Genomic DNA, 19219 nt, shown 5'->3' with positions numbered 1-19219 from the left:
CCCTAGATAGGGTCGTGCCGACTGCACTGAGAAAAAACAACCCTGAGGTTCAAATAACCCGTTCAAACCAGACTCTTTTTCGATTTTCACCGTCTATTTTTTCCTCTGTCCGAATTTTAATCAACGCGTTTACACGCGGAGAAACTAACCTCTGCTGCGCCTCCTACTCGGTGCGTTCGTTGTCTCTCCCGTGAGTTTACACCGATGGTTGTCGCGTCAGCCGGCCGTGCAGCCGCCGGGGCGAGGCGGGGCGCCCGCGGCCAGCAAACTCAATTTGCCTACAATGGCGGCGCGGACGTGCGGGCGCAGGCCCCGGGCCCTGGGCCGCGCGCGACGGAAGGGGAGGTGTGCGCATAATTCACAGCCTCCGTCCGTCGTGCCGTCGCGTACGTCGCGCCTCCTGCTGCTGCTGCTCCCGCTCCGCGACGACTCTTTAAGGTTAAATGTTTTCTTATTATTCCGTTTAAAAAAATGCAATTAAAAAAGATCCCGCCCTATGGAGAGGGAGGGAAAAGGATTGTGCCGTATGTAGCGCACATGTGACGCAGGTAGGCAGCGGATATAACCGTAGAAACCTGTGTGGGGCGCCGGTGGCTGCGCGGCGCAGGGTGCGTGAAGTCACGCGCGTGCGTGTCTCGCACTGGACGAAAAAATAATGGAAAGGGCCAATTAACATGAAGCTCGCCGCTATATGCGCCCGTGCTGCCGAGGAAGCCATTTCGGCGGCCCCGCTTCAGCTCCGCTTGGACCCTGCAACCCGTATGACTAGACTATGGTAGAGTTAGAGTTTCTTTACACCAACATTCATGTTCAACTCCTCGGAATGTACTAAATGTACTGAATTCCATGTCGCAAGCACAACTCTAGTTGAAAGGGTATATGTGCCGAAAGTGCGTTTGCCCGTTTGCCTGTCTCGGTAGTGTGTAGCTCGTGCTTACATGACCATATACACACTCCTGCGTACGTAAAAGGTAGCTTAGGACCCTCCTTCCGCTGCCTCCCCGTCCTCTCTGCGCTGGTCGAGGGGCGAGCGAGCCGAGCATTCGAACCGAGCGCGCCGCCCGGCGAGTGTTTCCGGCCACTGGCCATAGGGGCGCTAGTGAGGCGAACTCGCACCCGTGCTTTGTGAATTGGGCAAGGCGACAATCCGTCCAGTGGCGTAGGTGAGCTGGGTGGGAAGGGGGGGGGGGCACTGCTTAAAGTCGTAAATTACAAAGGATTCATTCTCTCACATACGAACGTGGACGGGGTATTTTAGCCAATTGATTATTTGATTGACAAATGGCAAGCCATTGCCCCCGCCCCCCGCCCCTTCTCTCTCTCTCGCACACGGTAAATGACACTGCCATCATGGAGGACTTCAAGCACTCTGATTGAATTCCAAGATGTTTTTTTTTACCGTGCACCATGCCATGACCTCACGCCTCGCTATACCGCATCTCTCTCTCTCTCTCACACACACACACACACATTCAGACACTTTCGGATACGCCACTGCTGCTGCCGCTCGCAATTAAGAAAAGTCGGGTCCTTGACGCGCGCATCGCGCGCCGCCGTCGAGAAATCGCCGTGTGTGCGTGTCATGGCGGCTGACCACCGACTGCACGGCCCCGCCGCGCCACGCCGCGCCCACGATAACCAACGTCCGTCTCTCGACCGTCTCGAAAGCGCAGCGGCGCGCGTTGCGTTTTCGTCGTGAAACACACTCACACACTCGTAAGGGGAGGCATACCGTGCGCTCCAATTTTTTTTATCGGCCTCGCCGCTCTCCCGGTGACGTCTGCGATATAGAGAGGAATTATAGCAGCGACCAGGAGCAATGACATTTGTGTTGGTGGTTGTGGTTATTATTTAGAAATGTTTCACGTCCTCACATATTCCGCGTACATCCAATGCATTATTACGAAACCCATTTTTTTCCACCTGTCTGGCTCGTGCATATTTTCTGTCGTTGCGTGAAAAAACAATGAAACACGACCGAGTTGAGTGAAGTGTGTGACAGCAATACATAGACTGTCGAGGCGCCCCGGCGGCGGCCGCGTTGTGCGCCACGCCGCGTACGCTGTCCGCCGCGCGCGCCCAAATTGCGAAACTGCATTGCGATACTGCACGCGGCTACCTGTGCGCGGCCGCGCGCGTGAGTACCAGTGAGAGGGTGGGGCGCCCAATGCTTCCGTATCCTGGGGAGCCGCGGCCTGCTGCAGGCCCGTGGCACAGACTGGCGGCGCACCGGACAGTACATTGAGTCATAATAATTATTTTTTGTTGGTGAGGTATTGCAAAGTATAAGTGACTGCCTAACTGAAAGTAGTGGTTGACACAGTTGTCTTACTGTTTAATTCATCAAAGCAGCTAGGGCCACTGTTCAGTGTCGCACTCCAACTCCTATTACCACTTGCAAGTCCCTGTATGACCTTGTTAGTGCCTGTGAGCCTGTGAGTTAGAAGGCGAGGCGCGAACCGTTTCGCAACGACAGATAGAGCGAACGGCGAGCTCATCGTGTGGCGTGGCCGCCGCCGGTATAGCGCGCCCCGGCCTGCCCCGGCCCAGCAGGCTTCAATTAGGCGCAGTTTAAATTAGGAGCGGACTGAGCAGCGCGCCTCGCCTGCCCGCCTGCCCAGTGAACGTCACCTCGCTTCCCCCTCCCAGACGTACGTACTTAGATGCAGTTCTTATACTCGGCCACGCGCCGTAATTAGCGACCGTAATAAAGGCCAAAGGCAGCGGCCAAAGGCAGCGGCCAAAGGCAGCGGCCAAAGGCAGCGGCCAAAGGCAGCGGCCGGCCAAAGGCAGCGGCCAAAGGCAGCGGCCAAAGGCAGCGGCCAAAGGCAGCGGCCAAAGGCAGCGGCCTAAGGCAGCGCCCATAGGCAGCGGCCAGCGAGGCTGCAGGACGCAGGCTTCCTCCGACTCAATCGTAGACCTTGTCATCGCAGTGTGCGCTCACACCAAAAAATTTTTCACCCACCGTTATTTTAACGCGTTTATCCTTCGTGTACACGTGCATGTGCGCTCCCCGCCATAGCCGGGGAAGTCCCTTTTACGGTCTTGTAATTGCCCGTGCCGTGCTGGCCGCCGCGACCGCGAGGCGCAGCGACAGGCGCGAGCCTCAAACTTGGGAACAAGGTCCTTCAACGCGTTCCGCGGTGTGATGTTGGTGGCATCGTTCTTTTAGGAGTAGCATGGACGTAATCGCTCGACGTTTATTCGCGAAGGACACTCTGGAAATAAAACCCAACACCTAGGGATAGACATAGACGCTTCCGAGACTTGCATCGTATACCTCTTCATTGTCTTTGCGATTCTTTAATATGCGTGGGTTTAATCATAATGCCGGCCACGTCAAAGGTGGGGGTGTTATGAGTTATTTACGTGCCACAGCGAAACTAGAGCGCGTTGGAGCACAGGAAAGAGTACGTTAATGCGTAATATGTACAATTTTGTTTGAATTAAGTGGTACACTCACAACACACACGCCTGCTGGGCTGCCGTCCCGCCGTCCCTGCTGGCGGTGGTTGCCTCGGTGGTCTCCAGTAATTCAACTCTCTTATAATGTGGGGATGATCCTCGTGGCCGCGGCCAGCCGGCGGGAGCAGGGCGGAGGAGAGCCTCGACTAGATAGGACAGGGGTGGTTCGGGGCGATTACTGTCCGCATTGTCAATCTCTAATGGGACGGACCGACCAGGACCGGCTGCGCCTCCGATCGGGGGGATGAAAGACTGCGCTCCGTGATGCAAAACTTGCGCGGCACACATAATCCCCATGGGGCATCCCTATGGGGGACCCTACAGGGGTCGTCGTCGGCGATGTAATGACCCGGCTCAGATGGCGCTCAAAAGGGAGACCAAGATGGCGGCGTGCCCGTACCTGATGTCCTTTCGTCACAAAGCATTCCACACGCATGACAGTCCTCTGTGCGGCCGTCAGCCATCTTGTGTCCCACGGGATGTTTGCCTACTCTCTATTATCCCCCCTCTTTTTTCTAGTCCCAGGACACAAAAAAAAAACTCTGTGCGGGTCCCACCGATCATCAATTCTATTGGAAGCTGTGCGGATGCCTCTTGTGTGTCCTTTGTCCCCCGACCGTCTTCTTGTCAACACTCAGGGGCGAGCCGAGAGAGAGAGAGGAGGAGAGAGACTAATAGAGATAAGAGCGGAACTGTGGAGAGTTTAGTCTCATCCTTTTCATCCGTTTTTATTCAGGCGTCTTTCTCCCCTGGGCCCTTTTTACCCCCGCTCCCTTCTCCTCAGTAACCCTTGGGAAACAAGGTAGTTTGTATCATTATTATGTGTGTGACGCAGCTGGTCGCTCGCTTGGGACTTGGGAGCGGGAAGACTCAAGTCCAAAATCAGTCCCCTTTTCATTTCACTGCTCGCTCCCCTTTCCCCCCATGTGTTCAAATATAATTCTTAAATCGTTATTCCATCCCGATCATCGCCACATTGGTCCCGTTTCTATCCCCCAGCGCGCCTCCCCCCACGAGCGCATTCCAAATCTGCAATTAAGCGATGCGGCTGGCCTAAGAGTGTCCCAGGGGCCTTGGCCGTGCGCCGCGCCTGCTCGACAAACACACACACACACACACATATATATATATATATATATATATATATATTGAGCTGCTGCTGCTCCAGTTTCCCCGGCCTGCCCAGGCGTGCAATATACAGACAGATGCACGCGCACAATGCACCCTCCACTTCACCTTTGCTCATTGTGTAATCCCCCCCACCCCTCCCCCCAATGACAGCAGCGACGGCCTTGTAATCCGGCCGGCAGCATCCTCTCCTCTCTTCATTGAGGACGGGACCGGCTCAGTCAGGCGAGAGGGCCGCTGTGGCGGAGAGAGAGAGAGAGCGCGAGCGAGAGCAGGATAAAGAGGGGCAAAGCGCCTGCGGGCGCGCGACAGAGAGCGAGCGAGCCAGGGGGACATGTGTCATTGGTGGGGAGGCGGCGACACAGCACGACACTGCGACAGCAGCGAGCGGGCAGTGGTGGGGGGAGGCGGCCGGCCAATGGCAGCGCCGGCCCGGCCGCTCTGTGTGTCACCCCCCCTGGCCTGGCGGTCCCCTGGCGGTGACACCGCCGCGCTGCTCCGCCGCCCGCCCGCCATCTTGGAGAGCGCTGCTCTGTGTAACAGGCTGTCCTTGACATGGCGCTAGCGCCGCGTAGCGCCGCGCGGTCGTGATATAATTGCGGGCCGAGGATGGACGCTCCACAATTAGCCTGGCGCCTTATGTGTGTCCGCAGCGCAACTTTCTTATTCGTACGTACGTAGCACTACGTGGCCGCGGTGCATCGTGCGCTCTCTGTTCAGCATCACCGGTTTTCAAACACAAGATCACAAGATATGGTAATCGCCAGGCCTCCAAAGGATAACATGTGCGTCCTTTGGCACTTAAGTGTTCACTGATCAAATATTTGTACATGCATTTAAGTTTTATACAGCCTTTTAGGAATATTTTTTTTGCAATGCATTAGACGGTCCTATCGTCAACGATAGTGACGTTTGGTGATCCCGTTCGTTACGAACGTGAGCAAGCCTACCGAGTGCCTCGATGTGGGCTGCGATACCACTATTTGCTGTGTGCACGTGAGTGTGAGAGAGAGGATGGGATAGAGACGGACAGTGTGGGGCGTCGGAGAGGCAGCTGTTTCTAAAAAGTGCCCCCCTAGTTCCACCGCTATGGTCATTGCTCTGGCCCCCACGGCCAGCTCGTAAGAGACGCTCCAAAACACACCCAAAAGGAGGCCAAAACGTATGGCGCGCTGTATAACAGCCCAGGCCTTATCTCTAATGGGATGATTTTCTCATTCTTGGTGGAGCTGGCGTGCGATACGAGTCTGTAATGGGGAGTTAAGCTGTGGCCGCTGTTACAGCGGAGAGGTTTTTGGACGCTTTTGACGAGGTTAGGGCTGGGCGGTTTTTTTATTTCAATATCAATACCCAATATTTTAAAATATTGAAATATCTTCAATATCAATATCCTGTATTGAATATTGAAATATTGAAAATATTGAAATATTGAAACGTTAAAATATTGAAAATATTGAAGATTTAGAATATTCCGATTTGGTATGTTTGTTCTCTGGCCTTGTCAGCGGCAGGAATCGTCTTCTCTTGCACTTCAGGGCTTTTAAAAGAGGTAATTTCATACGATATACAACAAAAAGGGACAACATCACGCGATAATTGAGTATTTAAGAGCTGGGAATCTGACTCAATATTTCAATATTGGCTTTTGGGTTCAATATTTAAATATTGAATATTGATTTCGAAATATTGAAAACTTCAATATGTTAAAATATTGGTTTCAATATTTAAAAATATTGATATTGAGGGCAATATATTGAAAAACCGCCCAGCCCTAGACGAGGTTGCATAACGTCGTAAGGAGCCGTATTTTATGGTGATCCACATAGTTGTGCATGCACCAACACGTGCTGCAATATTGTCGTGCGCTACCGCCGAGGTCACAAGAACCTCGTACGTACATACGTGTGTGTGTGAGACACTGCCGCGTGTGTGGTGTCTATGATGGCGTCGTGACGGCCGGCGCGGCGCATTCAAATTCGGTCGTGACGCCGTCTCTTTTCAAATTGCGCGCGCCGCGCTCGGGCCCAGCGCCCCTAATCACACACGTGCGCTGACCACGTAAACATGGCGCGGTAACGACTTGTCGTGCGGGTAACACGTCTGTCGTTATGTCCCTCCAAAGTATATATATTTTTCCCCCCAGCGGTTCGCTATTTTCTGCTGTTCAGCGCCGCCATTAGGCCGACGCCCGGCCGCCCATAAGTATCCGCATGCGCCCCGCCACGCCACGCCGAACTGTGTGTCGGAATTTACATGGCGCGAGACCTCTCACTGCCCACCCCCCTTCTCTCTCTCTCTCTCTCATTCCTCTTTCACTTCCTCACCCGCGTTATTCACGCAGGCGCTAGAAAATGGCAGGTTGTCACTATACTACTACTCTGTGACAGACTGCCCGTCAGCCCGTGTCAGCCCGCCATGATGCTCTCCGGCTGAACCAGTTCTGGCTCCAGGCCCGGCCGAGCCGGTGCCAGTACGACACGTCCCGTCGCGGTTCCCCCTGCTCCTCCTGGCCTTCCTCCTGGCCGTCTCTGTCCGCCCCGCGCGCTCTCGCTGCGGCGAGCGGGTCGGCGAGAGAGAGAGAGAGAGAGAGAGAGAGAGAGAGAGAGAGAGAGAACTATCCGCGCAGCCCTTTGGTCCGCCGCTGGTTGCGGGCACCGCTGGGCATCACCTCGGTTGATTGGCCCAACACTCAAAACCAAGCAGACCCCATTTTCCCAACACACTGAGGTGGCCCCGGACCGCCCTGCCCTGGCGGCCCAGCCATGTTCATTATAACACTTTTGCAGCGCCTGTTGGGGCCGACCAGGGCCGGCCGTCGTGCGGTGGACCTGTCATGGCGGTGGGTCAGCAAGGTCACAAGAAAGGAGAGGAGCGGGAAATTTCGAACCGTTTTGAACCAACCACAGCTTTATGTGGAAGACGAATGGGAACGGGGAAGGGGAGGTTTTCCACCCCCCCCCCCCCCGTGTCAGTTATTATCACACTTATTCGATATGGCGGAAACGCTTGTGGTGCAACGAGACCTTGATTGTCGTGGACAAGCAGCGGCTCCAGCGCGCTGTCAAGAGGCACTCGGGTGCGTGTAGCCCGCGCCACGCCCCGCCACGCCGCGCGGGCGTCGTGGTCCTGAGAACCAGCCGCCGGGCCGGCTCCCGTCCTCCCCGCCGGCCAGCGCGCCCGCCGCGCCGCGCCACGCTAACTACGTACTGCAGCAGCCCGCACCAAAATCCACACCGCACACGACCGCAAATTTTTTGGGACCCACCGCGCCATAAAAAATAAAATTACGATGCGAGGCGAGATATATATCTCATTACAGTCCGGACCGGAGGACCCGGCGGCCGAGAGGGGCGCAAGGCAAGGAGATTGGAGCCTCATTCCCGTCCTGTGGGTTACTTGAATAAAAGACACGAAGTGTGCGTCGAAATCCCTCATTGCCGACACCCGGACCTTGTAATGCACCTTACACGCGAGAGCAAACTCGGTGCGCGCTTTTCCGGGGCTGTTTGCTGAAACATTACTCTTAAACAAAGCGTCTTATCATTTCGCGGAGGGGAGGCTGGGCAGGCGGCATGGCCACCCCCGCCCCCGCCCGTAATAGAGATGTTGACTTACCGCCGAAATCTCGGCATGTTGGCTGATTTGCAGGCCGCCGTGATGGTGTGCTCTCTGTGGTGGCGCGGAGGCCCAACCTGAGGGAGAGCAATGAGCGAGTGAGAAAGAGAGGGGCGGGAGAGAGATGGAGATAGAGCCAAAACGGCCGGGCAAATATTGACTCGCGTTAATTATTCTATTTGTGTCCGTCTGAGGTTATCGCTCATCGCACTCGCTCCTCTCCTCCCCCGGCCGTGCCACACCACACCGGCCGTGCTCGGAATAGAAGAATTTTGACCAGCACGGCCAAATCTGGTACACCGGGTCTTTCGAACTCCCATCGCCACTACTGCGTACTGCGAATCCTGCCGCAAGTGTTTGTGTGCACATATACTATTTGCTCTCCCCCCCCCCTCTCTCTCTCTCTCTCTCTCTCGTTTCAGTGATGAAAATATGCGTAGCGGAGACGGAGAAGGGCGCGGTGGGCGCTGGACGTTAGATGAGCGAATGTGGTCGGTATGCTGGATTAATAATTTTGTTCGTGTCGTAGTTGCGAGAGAGAAAAGAGATGGGGTAAATGTTTGGGGCATCCCCTAGGACGTCCAGAAGCTCTCTCTCTCTCTGCCTCCCCCCCCCCCCCCCCCCCCCCCCCCCCCCGTCTCTCTCTCTTTCTCTCTCTCTCTGACTCGCTCGCAATCCCACCCTCTCCGCCCACCCCGCTCAACCCCTTCCTCGCCCCGCCCCTCTTTCCGGTGGCTCCGCTCTGCGCCGCGCTGCCGCTGACGCTCGCCGCGCCGGCCGTGTTTGCTGTGTTTGTCGTGAGCACAGCCGGGCCCGAGGGTCCTCCCGCTGGAAGGGTTGAAGTCGTCCCTCCCTCCTGCTGACGCAGGCCGGGCCCCGGCCGGTCTGCTTGTTGGAGAGAGTTCGCCCACTCCCTCCCCCCCTCCCCTGCCTCCCCCACAGCGGTGCGCACGGGTCGTCAAACATTAGCCCCAATCTGAATACACACACATCCGTTCTTGGACGTGCTGGTGCTCTGCGACTGTCGGGCTAATTCGCATTGACGTTTCTCTGACGTTCGCCATTCCGTTTCCAGCCAATCCATGGGTCTGGTCCATCGGTGGAGGCCAAACGGACTCGTATTGATCGAGACCATCTAGACGAATGGGATCTTTCTCGACCATCGGTTTTGACAACATGGGGAAGGACAAGGTGTTGTTCTATTTTTCACAAGAAAGATGCTAAAAGTAATTTTAACGATCAGAGGAGTTGAGCAAGTTTGAAAAGGGTGTGCGCCGTGAAGTTCACGCGCAGCCTCAGCACGACTGTTGGCAGTGTACTCGAGGAGAGATAGGGGAGAGGGCTGGCAACCCCGCTAATACACACAGAGTGACCCCGGGGAGGGAAGGGGTGGCGGCGGCACGGGGGAGCGACGCGGGGGAACCGACTTTGCATGACGATAATGGCGGACAAGAAGTAATGTCCCAGATTGGAGGAAGTGGGAGGGACCGCCGCGACCTGGAGGGCCTCTGGAGGGCTCGGCCCTGATGCCTGATAACGCATAACACCACGACGATGACAGCCGGAGGCCCGGGGGGCTCCTGGGGCCCGTGTTAATGACTGCGACTCCGCCACGCCACGCCACCGCGGCCCGCAGAGCAGCAAGGAGTATAAAAAGAATTGAAGCAGCAGTGTTGCGCTAAAATAGCGGCGCTGGTGCGGCGCGCAAACTGCGTGGAGGATCCGCCGCGTGTCGTGCGGCCGGCGCTGTGAGATGCCTATCTACGAGTATCTGGGCCGCCGTGCCGAATATTACACCACTTATAGACGTGTCCCAGTGTGCGGGAGCGACGCGCAGCAATGCACGCCTATGAATTATGGAGAGGGACGAGTGTAGCGCTGCCGACACGCAGCGCACGCAGCCGCCAGCACTAGTGGGAGGGAGAGGGAGAACCAGGTCTGGGACTGTCGTTCGACGACGGCGACAGTCACGCCCATCGAAACACACACAGACTCACACTCATAAACCGAGAGACAAAAAACAATGAAAATATGAGGGGGACGAAACGCTAAGTGTCGGACACAAGATTAGGCGATAAGGTAAGTGGCACTGTGATCCGCCTTGCGCGATATGCCGACGATAGATGGATGTCCCGAGTGCCGCCGGCCTTTCTGTGGTCGCCCGGCCGGGGTCGGCCCGCCCCCTTTTTTTGATAAATTGTGTCGGCGACTGTCCTTTGGTTGGCCTGCCTGTCCGGACAAGCTGTGCTGATTTATGTCGCCGCAGTGTCCCCTTTTTTAAAAAGTTAAAAAAAGAGGAGCCAAACTTGTTTTATTATTTTTTTAAAATTTGTGATTAAAATATGTGACAGTGCCGTAGCGGGGCGATATGTGTGTGGGTGGTGTCGTAAGCGGCCCTGTATCAAGATCCTGGAAATCACTACTCGCGAAGCTCAAGTTATGCTCTATTGTTTTTGATCGTACTCGAACCTTTCTCTTATCTTTTCACTATAATCTCTCACGCCCGCGCCTTTGATATTAATTCCATTAACCTCTCATGGACGAGTATGACACACGCGCGCCGCATATGGGGGGGTTTGTGGTTGTGTCCTCTGGTGTGGTGACGCGGGTGAGTGTGTCCGCTTGTCGTATCGGATGGAAACGGAACGGCCTATGAAAAATGTACGCGGTTGAGTTTGAGAGGGCGATGTGATCTCCAGGCCCGACACCTGCGCTGCGCTGCCGTGCCGCGGGAGGGAGAGAGAGCCCGGGAGGGAGAGACAGGAGACAGACGGGAGAGATGATCACCGCCAGGCGCGCGGCGGGATGTCATACGCCTAAAAGGTTGTCCCGCATAGCTTATCCCCTCTGCTTGTATCTCCCGGTGTGCCCGGCCCGTGGCGGAGAGGCTCCAGTGACATTCGGCTAACCAGACAAGCAGACATGATCCACTCTCCGGCCCGGCCGGACGACGGCAGTCAATGGACCCCGAGATGAAGCAGTCAAGTCGGTTTTAGTGCGCGTCTAGCCCGTCAGAATAAGTTTGGGCGGAATGTCGCCGTCGCGTGTGTGACTGACTCCCCGCGCGCTGGGAAAAATAAGAGGAGTAATCAACAGTTCCCAGGCGGAGATTCGATCACTCGAGCGGCGTGACCCTGGAGCGCGTCAAATGTGATCAATAGTCCATCAAGGTCAGATTTGTCGTGTGACTGATGATGGGACCGGAGGCAGGGGCACTGGGGCCGAGCGGCCCGGGCCAGACAATTCGCCACAGGGTTGGTCTCGGAGTCGACGCCGGGCGCGCCGGGGGCACTGCCGCCGCGCAGCAGGCAACGGCAGCCCGCCCCCAGGTGCGGCGGGGGGCGGCCGGCGGGGGCGGACCGCACGGCACCGGCCCTCAAAGCCACCGCTCCCTATTCCGATATGGAAACAAAGGGCACGGCGATATTGTAATATCGGATGAGGGGTTGGATCAAAAAATAACTTGGAAGAAAATAAAGCAGGTGGGGACGACATCGCGCTCCCGGTGCGACAGGCGGGCGGTCGCGTCCCGCCGAAGGCCGCTCATTAGATGACATCGCAGCAAGTCATCGCAGCATCGCTCTGATCAGCGTGATGGCTTGTAATGACGATGACGCTCCCACTTTGCGCGGCCCGGTCGCTTCCCGCGCCGAACTTTTGGATCGACAGGACGCAAGCGCGCCGAGCAGAGCTCACACTGGTCGTGGGTGGTGCGCAGGGGCGCCTCCGTGTTGGCCCCGCATGTGACCCATGCGCCCTTTGTGCTTCACACCTCGGCAGGTGCGGGGCGGGCGGCGCTTTTGGCGAGCGCTGACTGTGCTGATTTTGCGACGGCTCTGGACTCCGCTCTGCAGACCCCCGGGCCGCCCTTGCGCCGCCGGTCAGCCTAATGGTGTTGTGCATCCCCGAGAGGCTGGCCGGCCGGGGGGCTGTTGCGTGGCGGGGGGCACTCCACACTGGCCTTATTGACAAACGATTTGTTTTATTCGAACACCTTTTTATCTTCGGCTGTGTTCTTTGTCTTTGTTCCCAACTGACGCGCGGCAGGCGGCACTGCTGCGGCCCCGTGGGGCCGTATTCGGAGGCCAACAGGGGCCCAGTAGGGGCCTGCGGGGGGCCGGGGGGCATACCTGGCCGGTCCCCCGCTTGCCTCTGACTTTGACAGTGAAGCCGCCCTGCCTTCTCTGTTGCCTCATGAAAGATGCAAATTCCTCGCTGATCTCGTAATTTATCTGCAGATGAGTGACGTCGGTCAAATGGGGAGATCTCTTGTTTCTCATAGGTCTGTGAGTCCTGACGACTGACATTCGTGTTTAATTTGTCTGTTTGCAGGTGAGTGAGCAGCTGGAAGGTGTCCCACTGCCGCCTCTTTGACATCTGCTCCATCCGGTAAAGGTCGGGTGAGGTTCACCAGGTTTTATCCAGAAATTTAATTATCTGAGTTGTGCCCGCGCTCTCCACCGTCCGCCCTTCTTCGAATCGGTGACGTCCCTGTCATGCAACGGTGCCCCCCTTCTCGAGGGACGACATGAGTTCGATGGAACATTAATAGCGTTTTATAAAATGGAATGTCACGCCCCTAATCGATGGTGTCACCACGACGTGCAAGGCGACATGGTCCCGTCAACAGATGGGGATTATTATTTTTTTATCGTTCAGATCTGTCACCGCCTGCGGACAAATTGTTGTCCTTCCCCCAATACGCGTTCTGAATTCCAAATCATGGTAGAATGTTTGTTATAGAGCGGGCGTTGGAGTTCGTATTTTCAGTTTTCCTCACAATATTTTCTGTATGAGCATACCAACCCCGTTATATCATCGCAATCCTCGTAAAATTCCGCTTCGCGAACGTGGCCATGTGATATAGTTCGGATGAATGGTAAGGAACTGTTAGTCAAGGAAAAACATTTTTTATAATTTTCCAGTAGAACCCATTCACATTTAGGCTTTGATCAACGAGGCATTTTACGTAGATTTCGAAAATATGTTTAAGAATACAATTTTAATCCATAGGAAGAGAATATTTCGAAAAAGAAGGCATTCACTAATGCGTTTTGTGAATGCCTTAAAAAGTTGGATTTCCAACAATTGTTTTATTAGAGATGGAGTAAAGTTTTCCTCTATTCCCCTCATCTTATGTCGAATTTCAAAGTGGTAGATGAGTGTCATTTTTTTCGGAAAAGAGGGGGTGGGGTGGTGGTCTTGGTCTTGTCCCCTGCTGCTGTCGCATCATTTTCGTCGCACCGTCACCTTCATCCTCTCTTTCCATCAGCTGGCGAGTAGCGTCATCTGCCCCCCACCCCCCCACTTCTTTTTCTCAATCTGATAAGGTGTGCGCGCTCTCTGCCGGGGGGATGACTGCGTTGAAACTATAAACAAGCTCAAACAAAAAGCTGGGCCACCTTACGCGGCTAATAACAGATAAGAGCGGCGGTGACGCTGCAGGACGAGTCCTGGACGACACACATGTAATGACTTTCCCCCGCGCGCGCCGGCGGCCCGCCCCGTCCACAGACTCGTCCACAGACGTACGTGATCCGCTCGGTGTCCAGCAGCGCCAAAGGAGTCAGAATTTCTCCATCTCTCTCCTTCCCCCTTCTCTCTGTTTCTCCCTCTCTCTCTTTCTCTCCTTCCCTTCCACTATCCCCTATCCCTGTCTTTCCCTCCCCTCTCTCTCCCTCCTCGCTCTCCTGATTCGGTTCGAGCAGCAGCAGGAGCACTGGGGATCGGTGACCGTTGCCGGTGGTTTTGTCCTGGCGGAAACGCGCGGGTCGGGCCGACGAAAATGTAGATTGAAAGTGCGCGTTTAATTGGCTCCCCGATGATGGTGATGAGATGGAATGTGGACCAGCACTCCCTGCCGCTGGATGGCCTATTGCGCGGCTCGGCGGTGTGGTCCCTGATGACTGTGGGACCATTTGTGACGTGATGACCACATCAGAGCGGCCGCGCCGCGCATTAAGACACTTGTGTGTGTGTGAGTGCATGTGTGTGGAGGGCATCCTGTGTCGGCGGCACCGTCCGCGTTGCCGTTCGAGCCGAGCCACTGTGGTCCGCGTTGCCGCGTCCAAGCCACCTATGGGAGGGGTTTTCGTCCGTCCTGCCTGGACCGACCGCCCGGGCGCGAGGCGCACCTGATGGGACGTGTCGAAGGCAGGGGCAGCGCTAGCGTGCGATTATGGTGGTCTGTGATCCCCTCAAACCGCTCCTGGTCTGCTTTTTGTGTCGCACCCCATCAGCACGGGCGCGCACTCCGTCCGCATGGTCCGCACCACTCTATCGCCGTGTAGAATGTGGAGCAGAGTGTCCCGGAAGGTGGTCATTACGTTCTTTTGGTCCATGCGGAGTGCGACGACTCTGCCGTCAGAGCCAATGGGCCTGCTCCGTCAAAAAATTGCCCTAATGCACTTTTTGCGTTTTGCTCCAGCAGTAGCTTTAGTCGAAGACATTTCTTTGGGCGTATAGAGAAATTTGCCGCGTGGTCGGAATGATGCTTTTGTCGCTAGGGATGTAGATTTTTTTGCGGTTTATATTTATTCTTAGGAAGAGCTGTTGCTGTCAGTTGCAGTTTGACTGTGACAACGTAATTCGGACCAGCTAAACTAGAAAAAAAGGCGAAAAAAGAGTCTATAACGACATTGGAAAAAGTCAGAGGTTCAATTGTCGGGCAGGCGTTTGCGCGCGTGCCGAGGTTATTCGCGGTGCGTTCGCCGAATTCGCTCAATTGTCCCGTTGGTTGGACTGCTGTGCCGGGCAGCCCATGCCCATTGTGGCATTGCTCCTCGCGGTGACGCCGCAGCGCCATGCCCGTCTCTCGTCGTAATGGTCTTCCTTCGGAGTGACAAGTCCGATGGCATCGGTGAGATCGTCACCCACTTTGGCTTGATGGAGGCACTCTGTCGCTCATAGCACTACCAGCGCCGCCTCGGCCAAAAAACAAAGACGGAAAAGGCGTCCAGTGCGGCTGGGCTGGGCTCTCGATGGGCGATGGGGACAGGCGGGAGTAGGACGACCGACCGCCCCGTCGATGTACTATTCCACACTTAATAATAAAAGGGCAGATTTTCGTCCCGAGAAACGTTTCATCTTATACGAACAATAATATGAGGAAGAGTTTTTTTACGTGTACTTACACAAATTGTCACCCGCTTAAACCACTCTGTTTTGACAGTTAATATAAAATAATAATCTGTTATCCTGGACTATCCCCCCCCCCTCCCCCAGCCGAGCCCTATTCGACGATTGAAGTATAGCAGTTACCGGAAAGTGCGCTATATACTTGCCAGTAAAACTGCCCTGCACGCGTCTCACTTTGTGGTCACATGATACGAAAAATTTATTATTCTGATGAAGCAAGTTGCTCTTTTTCTTTTCCCCCCTAGGAGGCCCATCCGCCATGATGATAAGCTCTGAACTGGATGACGGGCCGTGCATGGCCGCGACTGGTCACTCACAGCACCGCGCCGAGCATGCGGCACGTGACGCCCAGCCTTTTATAATGTTACTTTCACGGGATGCACACTCTGCGCCGCTCTGCGCGCGATACCACTGGGCTGGGACACACGCCATGCCGCGCTCGCCGGTGCTTCGTGAGGCGCGCCCAGCCAACCAGCGAGAGAGGAGAGCGGTGGCCGAGCGCGGGGGCTGCGTGCGAGCGAGAGAGGACGGAGAGCGACGAGGAGAGAGAAAGAAGGAGAAGAAAAAATTCATCCTTTTCCCGTTGCGTATAGAGCGCGCGGCCGCGGAGCGCACAGCGCCGCACAGCGGGGCGCCCCGTACGGATGCCTTCTTCGGACGCGGCCCGCGGTGGGGCCACACGCGCTGGTGGACATGGAGACGGGTACCTTGGTGTACGGTGCCGCACGCACGCGCGTGCGCAGTCACGCCCCGAGGAGCGCACGATGCGCTCACCAGACGATACGCCACTAATAATCTCGCCACGAGCTGCGCACGTCGAAAAAAAAATTAATAAGCAGGAAAAATCTGGTCGAAGCATCCAAATTAGCGGTGCAAGCACTCGGGGTAGGGGTGATGAAAGGAGCTCGATAGAATCAACTTAAAAATTATGGATTTGTTTTGTAGTTTGCTGTGTCTTTGCTCGGCAAAAAAATTCAAAATATAAAAAAAAAGTATTAGTAGAACTGGTAAATAAAAATACGTTTTTCCTTATCAGAAAATTATAGTTGTCGGAAGAGAACGCAACTTGGGCGTACGTTTTGAAGCTGAAGTGCTGAAACACAAACGCGGCGTGCGCCCCTAGCAGCCTAAATGTGGTTACACTTTCCACGCGCGATGTTCACAATGCGCAGCGCTCTCTTTTTGTCCTCTGCCACAAAGGCAGTACGGGGTAAACACACAAACATGCATTATTCCTTCGCTGTCAGTCCACATACGCGCCTTGTCTCTACGGCCCCTGCCTAACAGCGGCCGGCCAGCCCCCGTCCAGCAGCTCCGAGGTCAGCGTAGTCTTTTCAGGAAAACACACATTTTCTCGACTCTTTTCTCCCCCCCTTCTTTTGTTTTTGCCGAAAATAATTCATATGCCATATATTGTGTCCTTTTGTCGGGTGTTCGGCCCTTTGTTTCCCGGGGGGTGACCGCCTCAAGGGGTGGTGCGGTGTGGGGGCGGCGGCGGTCGGACTCATCCATATTGATACCGCCGCGGTCCGGCCGAGGGCCGTGTCACTTTCGGCTGCATTAGTAAACATTAAAACCTCAGTCGACCTGCGGCGCCTCCCAAACCCCCCTCGGTCCGGCCGGCCGCCCTGCTTTCCCGCGCGCCACGCCCCCCGGCCCGCCCCCTGACCCGCCGCCGACCGCCCCCGACCCGCCCCCCGACGACCCTGCTGCTGCTGCTCCTTTGGAATCGCCGGCCGAACATGCCGCCCCCGTAGCGCCCCTAGCAGGACCTTTCGTAACCCATATTTCGATCCGCTCGAACCTTTTTTAAGGATTTTTTCCCTCAGGAATTCATCATCTCTGCGGGTGCCCATCGGGTCCCTCTGGAACGTACTACGGTTGTACTACGAGGGACCGGCCAGATATTAGGGAAGGGGCGTCAACGCGTCCTCCCGCCCGACTACTTTGGGCGGGAGAGAGTCATCTGCCAGGGAGGAGAGCTCATATTAAAAGCCTAATCGGGGCGTAATTTTAGGGTGAGGGCGCGCGGACACTTGGCTGCGTCGTTTTAAAAATTGGCGCGCCGCCCAATTCCTGGAATGCGCAGGAGTAGTTGGTGATGCTGGCACGGTCAACTTTTTGCTTGTGTGTGAAATAAAATTTGAGTGCTATACCTCTTTATCTTCCTGGCCTCTTCCGTCGATTTCCGTCACTATCTGACAACTCCGGCTCATCCGATTTTCGTGTGTTCGAAGCGGCTGTAGTGATGATGATGCTCGGGGGAGAGGTTTTGGGGGAACGCGGGGCGGCAGCGGCGCGGACGACGACGACGGATGGGGGGCAATTCGTTTGTTGGCTGTTTATAACACAGGAACCTTTTGGGCCCCCGTAAATCCTTGTGCGCAGGGTCACACACACACACACATGTGTGTGTGAGCGCGTCTCTGTGTCTCCGCCGCCCTTTACAACGTTTGTTGTCATACAAGCTGGACGGGACGGTGGGACGGCCTTGTGTGTGCAGCAGGCGGCGGCGCGGCGGCAGCAGCCAGCGGCAGCCACCATGTGGCTCCGCGTGTGTTTACGCGACCAACTGTTTTAACGTTTTGGGTGTCGGTCTCCGGAAAACTGACCGAAACTTTTGTGCGCGGCGGCTCCCCGAAACACATTGCGCTCGACTGTTGCAGAGGCGGCGATATTTATATATGTTTTTACACTTTTGTGTCGGCGTGTGTTCGGAAGACTTGAAAGGAGGTTTTGCTATGGGCTCTGCAACGTCATACCCGGACACCGCCACACCAGTACCCGCAAGCGCCTTTGCTCACACCTTCCTTTGGCTTTAGGCGAGTTCCACTGGGCGCTTTGAGGAAATGGTAAATGCTTCTGGTCTCCTGCCAGGGTGCGCCCGCTGCCGCCGAGCGCGCGCGGCCGTGCGGCTTCTGTCCGTCGTCGACGGTGTCCAAAAGCGTCTGCTGTGTCTGGTGTGTGCGGGGGAGGTGATTGGTCGGGGTGAGAGGGAGGTAAACAGAGAGGGTAGGGTAATGACGGCGGGCCAGTCACCGCGTTGTTTACTTCCTGGAAAGCCCCCGCTGCTGCACCCACTGCACCCACTGCTGCACCCACGCGACTCCACCCCCGACGCACTTCCTGCAGTGGACGGTAAGCCCCTCCAATGGGGCAGGTCACTGCAGCGACGCCAAAATTCTAATCAGCAAATGTTTACCTGGTATTGTAACTCATCGCCTGTTAATAATGTTTAAAATTGTTTTTTAAAGTACACATTTGCTGAGAGATTCTCATCTGACGATTTGCTTGTCTTACCCGTTCTGACATTGAATGAGACGGCTAAAATAAATTTGCGTCTCTTTTTCTCTTTTCTTAACAGCGACGTGCTGTACGCTATGGGGGCATGGCGCATTTCATTTACACCCCCCTATGACGGCCGATTTAGGGGCATATCGCTGCGAGGCGGGCTGGGTAGCGTCGTGTCAGGTCGTTAGGACGCGAGCCCGCCGCGGGCGTCTGTTTATAAAGGGGGTGTGTTACTGTCTCGCTGTCTGGCCTGAGTCCTACGACGGCCGGGCGGGGTCCTCACTCGCGAGGTGCGGAGGTGCTGTATGTTGTTGTTGGCGAATGATGCCCGGGGATAAAGAAGCGAGTGGTGCGCGGCTCAGGCTCGGGTCGCCCCGCGGCCATGGGTTGGGGCGACGCGGACGGGAATGGGAACGAACTTTTGTGTTTTATTTGAAAGTTGCGGGGCAATGAGGAAGGTGCAGGGGCGAGAGGGGGGCACCGGCGCTTAAGGAACCGTCTGTAAAGATGTTTCTAATTCCGCGGGGCAGTTGTGAAGCAAGTTACATTCGACTGTAACTTCTTTTGAGCGGGAAGGGAGGGG

The sequence above is a fragment of the Frankliniella occidentalis genome, unplaced genomic scaffold (genome assembly GCF_000697945.3).
Source record: "Frankliniella occidentalis isolate FOCC.00 unplaced genomic scaffold, Focc_3.1 Scaffold140, whole genome shotgun sequence".
In the NCBI taxonomy this organism is placed as follows: domain Eukaryota; kingdom Metazoa; phylum Arthropoda; class Insecta; order Thysanoptera; family Thripidae; genus Frankliniella; species Frankliniella occidentalis.
Note: the sequence above shows the minus strand (reverse complement) of the source record.